This window comes from Saimiri boliviensis, chromosome 5 (assembly GCF_048565385.1).
Source record: "Saimiri boliviensis isolate mSaiBol1 chromosome 5, mSaiBol1.pri, whole genome shotgun sequence".
Taxonomy (NCBI): Eukaryota; Metazoa; Chordata; class Mammalia; order Primates; family Cebidae; genus Saimiri; species Saimiri boliviensis.
The window spans coordinates 50,370,278-50,386,523 of NC_133453.1; the positions used below are offsets into that span (position 1 = coordinate 50,370,278).

Below are 16,246 nucleotides of genomic sequence, written 5' to 3' on the forward strand. Positions count from 1 at the left end.
ACTGGAAGTTCATGTTGCTCAGCCCATACATAACCTCCATCCCTACCACCATGTCCACTTTGTTCATGGGCCCATTGGGTGATGACAAGGTTGGCTGGGGAAAGTGACTGATTGGTGTCCACAGAACGAGTCATCCTACCCACTTGATTATTAAACTCCTCCTCTGCTGAGGTCATCCCTTGGTGAGCACTCATATGAGATAGAAATATCTTCATGGTTTTTGACCACTCAAGAGAGGTCCATCTACATACCTCTTCCCCAAATTTATTTGTCACCAGTTTTCCAATCATGTTTCTTCCAAGTCCCTGGCCATCCAGCCAAACCATTGGCTACAGCCCATGAGTCAGTATATAATCACACATCTGGCCATTTTTCCTTCCATGCAAAGTGCACGACCAGGTGCAATGCTCAAGGTTCTGTCCTCTGTGAAGATTTCCCTTCACTACTGTCCTTCAGGGATGTTCTAGAAAGGGGTTGTCGTGCTGCAACTGTCCACTTTTCGGGTGATGCCTGCATATCGTGCAGACCCTTTGTGAACCATGCCCTAGTCGTCTTGTCCTCTGTCAGCTGATCATAGGGAACTCCCCATAAGGCCATCAGTGCCGGCTGGGAGAGAGAAGTCAGGGTGGCAGGAGAGGAGACCATGGGCATTTGAACTACTTCTTCATGTAATTTACTTGTACCTTCAGGACCTGCTCAAACCCGATCACGTATATACCACTGCCATTTGATGATGGAATGCCGCTGTGCACAACTCACATTATGGCTAGATGGGTCAGAAAGCACCCAGTTCTTGATAGGCAGTTCAAGTAGTATCTTGACAGGGCCCACACCACTGGACCCTTAGAAATTTTACTGAGATAGTAGGTCCCTGAATTTTAGTCAGATTTATTTCCCATCCTCTGGCACACAAATATCTCACCAGTAATTCCAGTTTGTTTTCTGCTGCTTGCTTACTGGATCCAGTCAGCATAATGTCATCAGTATAATAATGGACCAGTGTGATATCTTACAGAAGTGAAAAGTGATCAGGGTCTCTCCAAATAAGGTTATGACACAAAGCAGAGAGTAGATATACCCCTGAGGTAGGACAGTAAAGGTATGTTGCTGGCCTTGCCAGCTGAAGGCAAATTGCTTCTGGTGGGCCTTACGGACAGGAATGGAGAAAAAGGCATTTGCCAAGTCAGTGGCTGCATACAAGGTAACAGGAAATGTGTTAATTTGCTCAAGCAATGAAACCACATCTGATAAAGTAGCTGCAATTGGAGTTACCACCTGGTTAAGCTTACAACAATCCACTTTCATTCTCCAAGATCCAGCTGTCTTCTGCACAGGCCAAATGGGAGCATTGAAAGGGGATGTGGTGGGAATCACTGCCCCTGCATCTTTCAAGTCCTTGATTGTAGCACTAATCACCACAATCCCTCCAGGAATGCAATAGTGTTTTTGATTTACTATTTTACTAGGTAGAGGCAGCTCTAATGGCTTCTATTGGCCTTTTCCACCATAATAGCTTTCACCCTACCAGGCAGGGAGCCAATCGGGGTGGTGGGGGAGTTTCTGCCAGCTGCTAAGTATGTTCATGCCAATTATGCATTCTGGCACTGGGGAAATAACCACAAGATGGGTCCAACGATCTACTGGACCTACTCTAAGTCAGACCTGAGCAACAGCTTTATTAATTACTTGACCACCATAAGTCCCTACTTTAACTGGAAGACCACAATGATGTTTTGAGTCCCCTGGAATCATGTTAGCTCAAAGCCAGTGTCTCGTAGTTCCTGAAAGGTTTATTTCCCTTTTCCCAGTGCAGTTACCCTGCTAAAAGGCCAGAGGTTTCCTTGGGGAAGGATGGGAGAAAGATTTATAGCATAAATTGTTGGTCATGTAATGGGGTCTTTCCTCAAGAGGACCTGGTGCCATTCCATCTGAAAATATTTTAAACAATAGAAAAAGAGAGACTCCTCCCTAACTCATTTTATGAGGCCAGTATCATCCTGATAACAAAACCTGACAATAAAAGAAAATTTCAGGCCAATATCCCTGATGAAAATCGATGGAAAAATCCCCAATAAGATACTGGCAAACTAAATCCAGAAGCACATCAACAAGCTTATCCACCACAAATCAAGTTGGCTTCATGCCTGGGATGCAAGGCTGGTTCAACATGTGCATATGAATAAACGTATCCATCATATAAACAGAACCAGTGACAAAAACTGCATGATTATCTCAATAGATGCAGAAAAGTTCTTCAATAAAATTCAGCCCCCTTCATGCTGAAAACAGTGAACTAGGTATTGAGGGAAGGTATCTCAAAATAATAGGAACTATTTTTGACAAACCCATAGCCAGTGTCATACTGAATGGGCAAAAGCTGAAAGTGTTCCCTTTGAAAACTGGCATAAGACAAGGATGCCCTCTCTCACCACTCCTATTCAACATAGTATCGGAAGTTCTGACCAGGGCAGTCAGGCAAGAGAAAGAAATAAGGGAGGAAGTCAAATTGTCTCGGTTTGCAGATGACATGATTGTATATTGAGAAAACCCCTTTGTCTCAGCCCAAAAACTCCTTAAGGTGATAAGCAAAGTCAGCAAATTCTCAGCATACAAAATCATTGTGCAAAAATCAGAAGCATTCCTATGTGCCAATAATGGACAACCAAATCATGAGGGAACTCCCATTTACAATTGCTACAAAGAGAATGAAATACCTAGGAATACAATTTACAAGGGACGCGAAGGACCCCTTTAAGGAGAACTGCAAACCACTGCCCAAGGAAATTTTGAGAGAGGACCCAAATGGAAAAACATTCCATGCTCATGGATAGGAAGAATTTATTTTTTATTTTTTATTTTTTATTGCATTTTAGGTTTGGGGGTACATGTGAAGAACATGCAAGATTGTTGAATAGGTACACACATGGCAGTGTGGTTTGCTGCCTTCCATCCCCTCACCTGTATCTGTCATTTCTCCCCATGCTATCTCTTCCCACCTCCCCACCCCCGTCCCTCCCCCATTTCTCCCCAACGGACCCCAGTGTGTAGTGCTCCCCTCCCTGTGTCCATGTATTCTCATTGTTCAACACCCACCTATGAGTGAGAACAAGCGGTGTTTGATTTTCTGCTCGAGTCAGTTTGCTGAGAATGATGGTTTCCAGGTTCATCCATGTCCTACAAAGGACGCAAACTCATCGTTTTTGATGGCTGTGTAATATTCCATGGTGTATATGTACCACATTTTCCCTATCCAGTCTGTCTCATAGATGGGCATTTGGGATGGTTCCAGGTCTTTGCTATTGTAAACAGTGCTGCAATGAACATTCATGTGCATGTGTCCTTATAGTAGAATGATTTATAATCCTTTGGATATATACCCAGTAATGGGATTGCTGGGTCAAATGGGATTTCTATTTTTGGTCATTGAGGAATTGCCACACTGTCTTCCACAATGGTTGAATTAATTTACACTCCCACCAACAGTGTAAAAGTGTTCCTATTTCTCCACATCCTCTCCAGCATCTGTCTCCAGATTTTTTAATGATCGCCATTCTAACTGGCGTGAGATGGTATCTCAACGTGGTTTTGATTTGCATTTCTCTAATGACCCGTGATGATGAGCATTTTTTCATGTTTCTTGGCCTCCTGTATGTCTTCTTTTGTAAAGTGTCTGTTCATATCCTTCGCCCATTTTTGAATGGGCTTGTTTGTTTTATTCTTGTAGATCTGTTTTAGTTCTTTGTAAATTCTGGATATCAGCCCCTTGTCAGATGGGAAGACTGCAAAAATTTTTTCCCATTCTGTTGGTTGCCGATTCACTCTACTGACTGTTTCTTTTGCCGTGCAGAAGCTGTGGAGTTTGATTAGGTCCTATTTGTCTATTTTTGCTTTTGTTGCCATTGCTTTCGGCAATTTGGTCATGAAGTCCTTGCCTACGCCTATATCCTGAATGGTTTTGCCTAGATTTTCGTCTAGGGTTTTTGTGGTGTTAGGTCTGATGTTTAAGTCTTTAATCCATCTGGAGTTAATTTTGGTGTAAGGTGTCGGGAAGGGGTCCTGTTTCTGGTTTCTGCACATGGCTAGCCGGTTTTCCCAACACCATTTATTAAACAGGGAATCCTTTCACCATTGCTTGTTTTTGTCAGGTTTGTCAAAGATCGGATGGTTGTAGATATGCTGTATTTTTTCTGAGGCCTCTGTTCTGTTCCATTGGTCTATAACTCTGTTTTGGTACCAGTACCGTGCTGTTTTGATTACTGTAGCCTTGTAGTATAGTTTGAAGTCAGGTAGTGTGATGCCTCCCACTTTGTTCTTTTTGCTTAGAATTGACTGGGCTATACAGGCTCTCTTTTGATTCCATATGAAGTTTAAGGTGTTTTTCTTCAGTTCTGTGAAGAGGGTCATAGGTAGCTTCATGGGGATAACATTGAAATCATAAATTACTTTGGACAGTATGACCATTTTCACTATATTGATTCTTCCTAACCATGAGCATGGAATGTTTTTCCATCTATTTGTGTCCTCTCTTATTTCGTTGAGCCGTGGCTTGTAGTTCTCCTTGAAGAGGTCCTTTATGTTCCTTGTTAGTTATATTCCTAGGTATTTTATTCTCTTTGTGGCAATTGTGAATGGCAGTTCGTTCTTGATTTGGCTGTCTTTAAGTCTGTTACTGGTGTATAGGAATGCTTGTGATTTTTGCACATTGATTTTGTATCCTGAGACTTTGCTGAAGTTGTTTATCAGTTTCAGGAGATTTGGGGCTGAGACAATGGGGTCTTCTAGATATACAATCATGTCATCTGCAAATAGAGACAATTTGATTTTCTCCTTTCCAATTTGAATACCCTTTATTTCTTTTTCCTGCCTGATTGCTCTGGCTAGAACTTCCAGTACTATATTGAATAGGAGTAGTGAGAGAGGGCATCCTTGTCTAGTGCCAGATTCCAAAGGGAATGCTTCCAGTTTTTGCCCATTCAGTATGATATTGGCTGTTGGTTTGTCGTAAATAGCTTTTATTACTTTGAGATACATTCCGTCAATACCTAGTTTATTGAGGGTTTTTAGCATAAAGGGCTGTTGAATTTTGTCAAAGGCCTTCTCTGCATCAGTTGAGATAATCATGTGGTTTTTGTCTTTGGTTCTGTTTATGTGGTGAATTACGTTTGTGGACTTGCGTATGTTGAACCAGCCTTTCATCCCTGGGATGCATCTTACTTGATCATGGTGGATGAACTTTTTGATACGCTGTTGCAATCGGCTTGCCAGTATTTTATTGAAGATTTTTGCATCTATCTTCATCATGGATATTGGCCTGAAGTTTTCTTTTCTTGTTGAGTGTCTGCCAGGTTTTGGTATCAGGATGATGTTTGTCTCATAAAATGATTTGGGAAGGATTCCCTCTTTTTGGATTGTCTGGAATCATTTAAGAAGGAATGGTACCAGCTCCTCTGGTAGAATTCGGCTCTGAACCCATCTGGACCTGGGCTTTTTTTGTGTGGTAGGCTCTTAATTGCTGCCTCGACTTCAGACCTTGTTATTGGTCTATTCAGGGTTTGGCTTCTTCCAGGTTTAGGCTTGGGAGGATGCAGGTGTCCAGGAATGTATCCATTTCCTCCAGGTTTACTAGTTTATGTGCATAGAGCTGTTTGTAATAATCTCTGATGTTGGTTGGAATTTCTGTGGAATATGTGGTGATATCCCCTTTATCATTTTTTATTACATCAATTTGGTTATTCTCTCTTTTCTTTTTTATTAATGTGAGTAGTGGTCTGTCTATGTTGTTGATCTTTTAAAAAAACCCAGCTCCTGGATTTATTGATTTTTTTGAAGAGTTTTTTGTGTCTCTATCTCCTTCAGTTCTGCTCTGATCTTAGTTATTTCCTGTCTTCTGCTAGGTTTTGAGTTTTTTTGATCTTGCTCCTCTAGCTCTTTCAATTTTGATGATAGGGTGTCAATTTTAGATGTCTCTTTTCTTCTCATGTGGGCACTCATTGCTATATATTTTCCTCTAGAGACGGCTTTATTTTTATTTTTATTTATTTATTTATTTATTTTTCTTACAGAAAGGAGCTATTCTGAAAATGTAGGCTTAGCTGGGTGCAGTGGCTCACACCTGTAATCCCAGCACTTTGGGGGGTCAAGGTTGCGGTGAGCTGAGATAGTGCCATTGCACTCCAGCCTGGGTGATAGAGCAAGACTCTGTCTCAAACAAATAACAAAAAAATTGCACATGAAAGAGGTATTCCCCTCTTCTGAAGTACTAGAAAAATCTCCAAAAACATTTTAAGTTATAGAAGGAAAATGTTCAGAGGATCAAAATCTTCAAAGGTTAAAAAAAAACTGTGATATTTTCAAATGTATCATCCTTTAAAATAACGTATTGTATAACGCAGTGTCTTAATTTCAAAAATAACGGGGGTTGATAAAAATTTAACAAAAATTATGGAGAAAAACATAAAATATTATGTACCTTAAATGTGAAGAATGCTAAAATCACTCAAAGTTATAAGCAGTTTTTTTCTGAAGTCATATGTATCACCTACCTCATAGGCAACAAATGATATACGACAGTGTGTGTCTGTAGAATCTGTACACATAACATATATCTATACTTAGTTATGGCTAGCTAGGCAGATATATAAACTAAGTAGAGAAAGTAAAGTAATTTAAATTAAAATAGTCCATTTCATGGTCGGTGATAGGAGGAACAATTTTACTTTTTTTTTGAGAAAGAAGAAAAGAATAATAAAAAGAATAAAGAAGAGGAAGAAAGAGAAAGAGGAAGAGGGAGAGAGAATGGGGGTGTTGCTTTATTGCCCGGGCTAGAATGCAGTCTGAATATGGGTATGCCTATAATTGTCCTTAATAATGGAGACGTGAAAGAAAATGAGGGAAGAGAATGACAAACAAGGAGCCAACCAACATTTCGTTTAAACTTCTAAGTTGATATAATGTGGTACTGATAAGAGTGTATATTTTGTGTATTTAAAGTGGAGAGTTCTATAAATGTTAATTACGTTTACTTGTTCCAGATCTGAGTTCAAGTTCTGGATATCGTTGTTAATTTTCTGTCTCATTGATCTGTCTAATATTAATGTTGAAGTCTCCGACTATTACTGTGTGGGAGTCTAAGTCTCTTTATTAGTCTTATATGTCTGGGTATTCCTGTATTGGGTGCGTACATATTTAGGATCTTTAGCTCTTCTTGTTGTTGCATTGATCCTTTTATCATTATATAATGTCCTTCTTTGCTTCTTTTGATCTTTGCTGCTTTAACAACCATTTTATCAGAGGCAAAAATTGTAACTTCTGCTTTTTATTTATTTATTTTAGCTCTCTGTTTGGTTGGTAAATCTTTCTCCATCCCTTGTTTTGAGTCTTTGTGTATCCTTGAATGTGAGATGGGTCTGGATGCAGCATACCGATGGGTTTTAGCTTCTTATCTAAATTGTCTGTCTGTCTTTGGATTGAGGGATTTAGTCAATTTAAATTTAGAATTAACAATGATATATGTGAGTTTAATATTGCCATTTAATATTAGCTGGCTATTTTGTCCATTAGTTGATGTAAATTCTTCATTATATTGATGCTCTTTTTGGTATTTTTTAGAAAGGCTGATACTGTTTGTTCCTTTCTATGTGTAGTGGTTCTTTCAGAAGCTCTTCTAAAACAGGCCTGGTGGTGATGAAATCTCTGAGTGCTTGCTTGTTCACAAAAAACTTTACTTTTCCTTCACTTATGAAGCTTAGCTTGGCTGGATGTGAAATTCTGGGTTGAAAGTTCTTTTCTTTAAGGATGTTGAATATTGGTCCCCACTCTCTTCTGGCTTGTAGGGTTTCTGCTGAGAGATCTGCTGCAAGTCTGATAGGCTTCCCTTTGTGGGTAACCTGACCTTTCTCTTTGGCTGCCCTTAGTATTTTCTCCTTCATTTCAACCCAGGTAAATCTGACGATTATGTGCCTTGGAGTTGCTCTTCTTGAGGAATATCTTTGTGGTGTTCTCTGTATTACCTGGAGTTGAATGTTATCTTGCCTTACTAGGTTGGGAAAATTTTCCTGAATAATATCCTGAAGTGTATTTTCCAGCTTGGATTCATTCTCTTCGTCACATTCAGGTACACCTATCAAGCGTAGATTAGGTCTTTTCACATAGTCCCATATTTCTTGGAGACTTTGCTCGTTCCTTTTTATCCTTTTTTCTCTAATCTTGTCTTCTTGTTTTATTTCATTGAGTTGGTCTTCGACCTCTGATATTTTTTCTTCTGCTTGATCAATTCGGCTGTTAAAACTTGTGCATACTTCACGTAGTTATTGTATTGTGTTTTTCAACTCCATCAATTCACTTATATTCCTCTCTAAATTGTGTATTCTTGTTAACATTTCGTCAAACCTTTTTTCAAAGTTCTTATTTTCTCTGGATTGTGTTAGAACAAGTTCTTTTAATTCACAGGAGTTTCTTATTATCCACATTTTGAAGCCTGTCTCTGTAATTGAAACACACTCGTTCTCCATCAAGCCTTGTTTCGTTGCTGATGAGGAACTGTGATCCCCTGCTGAGGGAGAGGTGTTCTGATCTTGGGTATTCTCAGCCTTTTTTGGCTGTTTTCTTCCCTTCGTTGTAGATTTATCCATGTGGTCTTTATAATTACCGTCTTTGTAATTAGGTTTCTGAGTGGACGTCCAACTTATTGATTCTCAGCACCAAAATCTGAGCAACCCACTGTGCCGACTAAATCAGCGGCGTTAAGATTGATGGTGCTTTTCTGACTCTGCACCAAGAACCAACGCTCCGAGGCGCTGGCAAAACCGCCTCGCCGGTCACAAGAGTCGCGCTGGCGACCCGTGGGGCTCCTCCGCTGGGAATCTCCTGGTGCGTGCGCAACAAGAATTCATGTGAAGGTGTGGCGTCCTCTCCTTCTTTGCGCTTTCACTGGGGGCTACAATCCCGACCTGCTAGTGATCAGTCATCTTGGATCTCTCTCCGAGGCGGCTTTAAATGTGTCCCAGAGATTCTGGTATGTTGTGTCTTCGTTCTCGTTGGTTTCGAAGAACATCTTTATTTCTGCCTTCATTTCATTGTTTATCCAGTCAACATTCAAGAGCAAGTTGTTCAGTTTCCATGAAGCCGTGCGGTTGAGTTAGTTTCTGAATTCTGAGTTCTAACTCGATTGCACTGTGGTCTGAGAGACTCTTTGTTATGATTTCCGTTCGTTTGCATTTGCTGAGGAGTGATTTATTGCCAATTATGTGGTCAGTTTTAGATTAGGTGTGATGTGGTGCTGAGAAGAATGTATATTCTGTGGATTTGGGGTGCAGAGTTCTGTAAATGTCTATTAGGTTTGCTTGTTCCAGGTCTGAGTTCAGGTCCTGGATATCCTTGTTGATTTTCTGTCTGGTTGATCTGTCTAATATTGACAATGGGGTGTTAAAGTCTCCCACTATTATGGTGTGGGAGTCTAAGTCTCTTTGTAAGTCATTAAGAACTTGTCTTATGTATCTGGGTGCTCCTGTATTGGGTGCATATATATTTGGGATCGTTAGCTCTTCTTGTTGCAGTGATCCTTTTACCATTATGTAATGTCCTTCTTTGTCTCTTTTGATCTTTGTTGCTTTAAAGTCTATTTTATCAGAGATGAGAATTGCAACTCCTGCCTTTTTTTGCTCTCCATTTGCTTGGTAGATCTTCCTCCATCCCTTTATTTTGAGCCTTTGTGTATCCTTGCATGTAAGATGGGTTTCCTGGATACAGCACACTGATGGGTTTTGGCTTTTTATCCAATTTGCCAGTCTGTGTCTTTTGATTGGGGCATTTAGTCCATTTACATTTAGGGATAGTATTATTATATGTGAATTTGATACTGTCATTTTGATGCTACCTGGCTGTTTTGTTGGTTAGTTGATGCAGATTCTTGATTGTGTTGATGCTCTTTTACCATTTGGCGTGTTTTTGGAGTGGCTGGTACTGGTTGTCCCGTTATATGTGTAGAGCCTCTTTCAGGAGTTCTTGTAGAGCAGGTTTGGTGGTGACAAAATCTCTGAGTACTTGCTTGTTTGCAAAGGATTTTATTTTTCCTTCACTTATGAAGCTTAGTTTGGCTGGATAGGAGATTCTGGGTTGAAAGTTCTTTTCTTTAAGGATGTTAAATATTGGCCCCCAATCTCTTCTGGCTTGTAGGGTTTCTGCTGAGAGATCTGTTGTGAGTCTAATGGGCTTCCCTTTGTGGGTAACCCGACCTTTCTCTCTGGCTGCCCTTAGCATTTTCTCTTTCATTTCAACCCTGGTGAATCTGACGATTATGTGCCTTGGGGTTGCTCTTCTTGAGGAATATCTTTGTGGTGTTCTCTGTATTTCCTGGATTTGAATATTGGTCTGCCTTGCTAGGTTGGGGAAGTTTTCCTGGATAATATCCTGAAGAGTATTTTCCAGCTTGGATTCATTCTCTTCATCACATTCAGGTACACCTATCAAACGTAGATTAGGTCTTTTCACATAGTCCCACATTTCTTGAAGATTTTGTTCATTCCTTTTTGTGCTTTTTTCTCTGTTCTTGCCTTCTCTTTTTATTTCATTGAGTTGATCTTCGACCTCTGATATCCTTTCTTCTGCTTGGTCAATACGACTGTTGAAGCTTGTGCATGCTTTGTGAGGTTCCCGTGTTATGTTTTTCAGCTCCATCAATTCACTTATATTCCTCTCTATGTTGTCCATTCTCGTTAGCATTTCGTCCAATCTTTTTTCAAGGTTCCTAGTTTCTTTACATTGGGTTAGAACATGTTCTTTTAGCTCACTGTAGTTTCTTACTACCCACCTTCTGAAGTCTGATTCTGTCATTTCATCACCCTCCTTCTCCATCCGGTCTGGTTCCCTTGCTGGTGAGGAGTTGTGATCCCTTTTAGGAGGAGAGATGTTCTGGTTTTGGGAGTTTTCATCCTTTTTGTGCTGGTTTCTTCCCATTTTTGTGGGTTTATCCACCTGTTGTCTTTGTAGTTACTGTCTTTCAGATTGGGTCTCTGAGTGAGCTTCTAGTTCGTGGATGCTGAAGTTACTTTTTTTTTTTTTTTAAGCTTTCCTTCTAACAGTCTAGCCCCTCTGCTGTAGGACTGCTGAGGTCCTCTCCAGGCCCTGCTTGCCTGGGGATCACCTGCAGCAGCTGCAGAACAGTAAGCGTTTGCTACCAGTTTCCTCTTCCGCTATCTTTGTCCCTGAAGGATGCTCGTCAACTGTCAGTCCGTTCTCTCCTTTATGAGGTGACTCTTTGGATCTATGGGGGTCAGGGAGCTACTTGAGGAGACAGTCTATCTTTTATTGGGGCTTAAGTCCTGAGCTGTGAGCTCCGTTGTTCATTCAGAGCTGCTGGGCAGGTACGTTTAGGTCTGCTGCAGCTGAACTCATAAAGCACTTTTTGTTCCCAGGTGCTCTGTCCTGGGGAGTTAGGGCTTTATGAGTTTCTGTTGTGCTGCTGCCCTTGTTTTTTCTTTCAGGTCTGCCCCGCCCAGCTAGCAGCCCACCTGTCCACTGTCTGCCTGCAGGGGCTTTGCTGAGCTGCTGTGGGCTCCGCCCAGCTGCCCTGTGCTCTTCCCTGCAGTCCTGTTTATATGGGCGTAGTTAGAACTACCTTGGCAACGGTGGCCCCACCTCTGTTATGGTGTACTCTCTATTGTGGCAGGTTACCTTGGCAACGGCGGGTTGCCTCAGCAACGGCGGCCTGCCTCCGTAGTGGTGGAGAGTCTCAGTCATGGCGGACACCCCTCCCCCACAGAGCCGGATTGTCCCAGGTTCAGCTGTGCTTGCTGTGAAAAGCTCAACCCAGAGCATTTTCAATTACTGTTTTTGTTTTCATTGTTGTTGGGGGTGGGGGGTGGGACCAACTGAGCCTGATCACCTGGCTCCCTGACTCAGAGTCTTTTTTTTTTATTTTTTAAGTTGAACGACCCAGCGTTCTAGTCGCTTGTTGAAAAAGTGCCGAGATCTCCCGTGCTGCGACTCACTGAGTTGGCTCAGACAGCGGCGTCGGCTCCTGGCAGTTTTTATGCCCAGGAATCTCCTGGCCTGGCTCGCTATTTCAGATGAATGGGCAACTCTGCTGGCTCAGGGCTCCAATCGCCAGCTAAGAGGGCTCCCAGACCAGTGGCTTTTGTATGGAGAACCGCCGCAACAGGGCATGGTCAAAGCAGCTGCACGGGCCAAATCAGCCCCGTAGAGGCCAAAACACCCGCACCGGCCGGGACTGCGGCGCTGGCGACCCCTCTGCCTAGGTATCTCCTGGTCTGTGGGCAACAAAAATTCATCTGGAAATGCGGCGTCCACTCACCCTCTGCACTTTCACTGGGAGCTGAAGTCCTGAACTGTTCTTAGGCGGCCATCTTACCCAGGAAGAATTATTATCATGAAAATGGCCATACTACCCAAAGTAATTTATAGATTGAATGCTGTTCCTATCAAGCTATCGTTGACTTTCTTCACAGATCTAAAAAAAACTACTTTAAATTTCGTATGGAACCAAGAAAGAGCCCATACACTCAAGAAAATCCTAAGCAAAAAGAACAAAGTTGGAGGCATCACACTATCTGACTTCAAATGACACTACAAGGCTACAGTAACCAAAACAGCATGGTACTGGTACCAAAACAGATATATAGACCAATGGAACAGAACAGAGGCCTCAGAAATAATACCACACATCTACAACCATCTGATCTTCGACAAACCTGACAAAAACAAGCAATGAGGAAAGGATTCCCTATTTAATAAATGGTGCTGGGAAAACTGGCCAACCATATGTAGAAAACTGAAATGGGACTCCTTCCTTATACTTCATACACAAATTAACTCAAGCTACATTAAAGACTTTACTAAGACCTAAAAGCATAAAAACTCTAGAAGAACAACTAGGCAATACCATTCAGGACATAGGCATAGGCAAAGAATTCATGACTAAAACACCAAAAGCAATGGCAATGAAAGCCAAAATTGACAAATGGAATCTATTCTGTACAGCAAAAGAAACTATCATCAGAGTGAACAGGTAACCTATAGAATGGGAGAGAAATTTTGCAGTCTGTCCATCTGACAAAAGTCTAATATCTAGAATCTACAAGGAACTAAACAAATTTACAAGATCCCCCCCTGAGTTTGGCAACCCACTATAAGGACTCACAGAACTCAGCATATGTTATTATGGTTTTTGTCATAAAAGTAATGGCAAAAAGTACAGTTGTTCTGCATCAAAGTATAGTTGTACTCTTGTAGCAAAAGAATACAAAGCAGAATCAGCAAAGGGAAAAGCATACAGGATGGAGTCTGGAGGAAACCAGTTGTAAGCACCTAAGAGTCCTCTTCCAGTAGAGAATAACACTTCCAGCAACTAGTTGAGATCTTGTGAAGTACATTAGAAACTTGGTGTGCCTAGCATATACCCAAATTCCAGACTCCCCAAAGGAAAGCAGATGTTGAATCTTTTTTGTAGAATACTTGCATATATTTTGTTGGATTTATCCCTAGGTATTTGGTGGGTTTTGATGCATGTTTACATGGTGTCATTTTAAAATTTAATTTTCTATTTTTTGATAATAGAAATAAATATGTGAGACAGAGTCTTACTCTGTTGCCCAGGCTGGAATGCAGTGGTGCAGTCTTGGCTCACTGCAACCTCTGCCTCCTGGGTTCAAATGATTCTTGTGCCTCAACATCCTGAGTTGTGAGGATTGCAGGTGCCTACCACCGCACCTGGCTAATTTTTGTATTTTTAGTAAAGACAGGGTTTTACTATGTTGTTTAGGCTGGTTTTGAACTCCTGACCTCAGGTCAACCATAATGCAGAATAGAAATTCATTATTTGGGGCTTTTCCTACCTGTCAATTTAACTGTTATGCTTTTACTGACTTCTTACAAAGTGATTGGGTAAATTGTTTTAGATTTTTCTTAAAAAAATAAAAAAATAATAATCCAGGGTCGGCCTTCCAAAGCGTTGGGATTACAAGCATAAGCCACCATGCTGGCCTGAAATTAAATTTTATGTATTGAGACCTTGTATCTAATGCTTTTGCTAAACTTACTTATTTTTTAAATGAGTTATTTATGGTTTGCAGATTACTTTGAATTTTCATCATTTGTATACATAATGTCTTCTTTCCTTCTTCCTTTATTCCTTCTTTTCCTTTTTTCCTTTCACTGCTTCCCTTCCTCCCCTCTCTTCCTCTCTTCCCTCCCTTCCTCTCTCCCTTCCTCCCCTCCCTTCCTCTCTCCCTTCCTCCCCTCCCTCCCTCTCTCCCTTCCTCCCCTCCCTTCCTCTCTCCCTTCCTCCCCTCCCTTCCTCTCTCCCTTCCTCCCCTCCCTTCCTCTCTCCCTTCCTCCCCCCTTCCTCCCCCTCTTCCTCTCTTCCCTTCCTTCCTCTCTCCCTTCCTCCCCTCCCTTCCTCTCTCCCTTCCTCCCCTCCCTCCCTCTCTCCCTTCTGCCTCTCCCTTCCTCTCTCCCTTCCTCCCCTCCCTTCCTCTCTCCCTTCCTCCCCTCCCTTCCTCTCTCCCTTCCTCCCCTCCCTTCCTCTCTCCCTCCCCTCCCTTCCTCTCTCCCTTCCTCCCCTCCCTTCCTCTCTCCCTTCCTCCCCTCCCTCCCTCTCTCCCTTCTGCCCCCCCCGCTTCCCTCTCTTCCCTCCCCTCTTCTCTCTCCCTTCCTCCCCCCTTCCTCCCCTCCTCTCTCTTTCCCTTCCTCCCCTCCTCTCCCTCCTTTCCTCCCTTCCTCTCCCTCCCTTCCTTCCCTCTTCTCCTTCCTTTTTCCCTCTCTCTCTCCCTCTCATATCCGCTTTATTTCTCCCTTCTCACCAACTTCCTGTACTGGCTAACACCACCAACACAATATTCAGTAGAGATGATGATAGTAGCCATCTTTGTCTTATTCCCAGTCTTAAGGCGAAAGCTTTAAAGTACATTAAAAATACTGATTGTTGTAGGTTTTCTGTGGATATTCTTCATCAGTGTGAAGAAGTTAATTCTATGCCTAGTTGGTGAAGAGGGTTTTTTGTAATTATTGTATTGAATGAGTGTTGGATTTTATCATATTCATTTTTTCTGCATCTTTTGAGATGATCGTATGACTTTTTTGCCCTTTCTCTATTAATGTGGTAAATTACAATAATTTTTGAGGATTGAATGCTTTTAATTTAGAGGACATCTAATTTATTTTTGTTTTTCTCTTTTATGGGTATTGATTTCTGTGTCCTAAGAAAATATCTACTTGAAAATACCTTACTGTGCTTTCTTCTGGAAGATTTCTAGTTATTGCTTTTTTGTTTAGGTTTAAATCTATCTCACATTAATTTTTTGTGCATAGTGTAAAATACAGAAGTCCAGGTTAATTTTTTCTCACATTGTTATAAAATTGTTCCAGCACAGTTTGTTGAAAAAATTTTTCTCCCGCATTGGATTGCTTTGGTGCCTTTTGTCAAAAATCAAATGACTTGGTAGATAGATGGGAGTCTGTTTCTGGATCAGTGACTTTGAACATGAACTATTTTGCATTTTTGGAAGAAGCCTGAATTTTTCATGACCCATCCTATTTTGATTACTGTAGTCTTGTAGCATATAGTTTGAAGTCAGGTATTGTAATGCCTCCAGCTTTGTTTTTTTGTTTTGTTTTTTTCTTTTTTTAGGCTTAGGACTGTCTTGTCTATGCGGGTTCTTTTTTGGTTCCATATGAAGTTTAAGGTGTTTTTTTTCCAGTTCTGTGAAGAAGGCCAGTGGTAGCTTGATGGGGATAGCATTGAATCTATAAATTACTTTGACCAGTGTGACCATTTTCACAATATTGATTCTTCCTAACGATGAGCATGGAATGTTTTCCTATCTGTTTGTGTCCTCTCTTATTTTCTTGAGCAGTGGTTTGTAGTTCTCCTTGAAGAGGTCCTTCATATCCCTTGTTAGTTGTATTCCTAGGTATTTTATTATCTTTGTAGTAATTGTGAATGGGAGTTCGCTCATGATTTGGCTATCTGTTTGTTGTTGGTGTATAGGAATGCTTATAATTTCTGTACATTGATTGATTTTGTATCCGGAGATTTTGCTGAAGTTACTTATCATCTTAAAGAAATTTTGGGCTGAGACAATGGGGTCTTCTAAATATATAATCATGTCTTGTCTAGTCTTAACTTTTAAAGTTTGCCTTAAGTTACCTTAATTATTTTTACTCTTTTAGGGTCATTGTGTGGTGGGTTAAAGGAAGTAGTGGGACTGGGAGCTAAAGTGATTCTGGGTGG

At 41.2% G+C, this 16,246-nt stretch overlaps 1 protein-coding gene across 9 annotated transcripts in view; it reads left to right on the forward strand.

Annotated features, from left to right (window-relative positions):
- The window catches only part of HIBCH (3-hydroxyisobutyryl-CoA hydrolase), a 225,523-nt gene that overhangs the window by 186,093 nt on the left and 23,184 nt on the right, over window positions 1–16,246 (forward strand). The window contains exon 12 of one of the 9 annotated variants that reach the window (XR_012517677.1): window positions 11,923–13,024. The exons of the other annotated variants lie outside the window; for them this stretch is intronic. The gene's annotated coding sequence lies outside the window, so the exon portion shown is untranslated. The remainder of the gene's footprint in view (window positions 1–11,922; window positions 13,025–16,246) is intronic. 9 annotated transcript variants of the gene reach the window in all.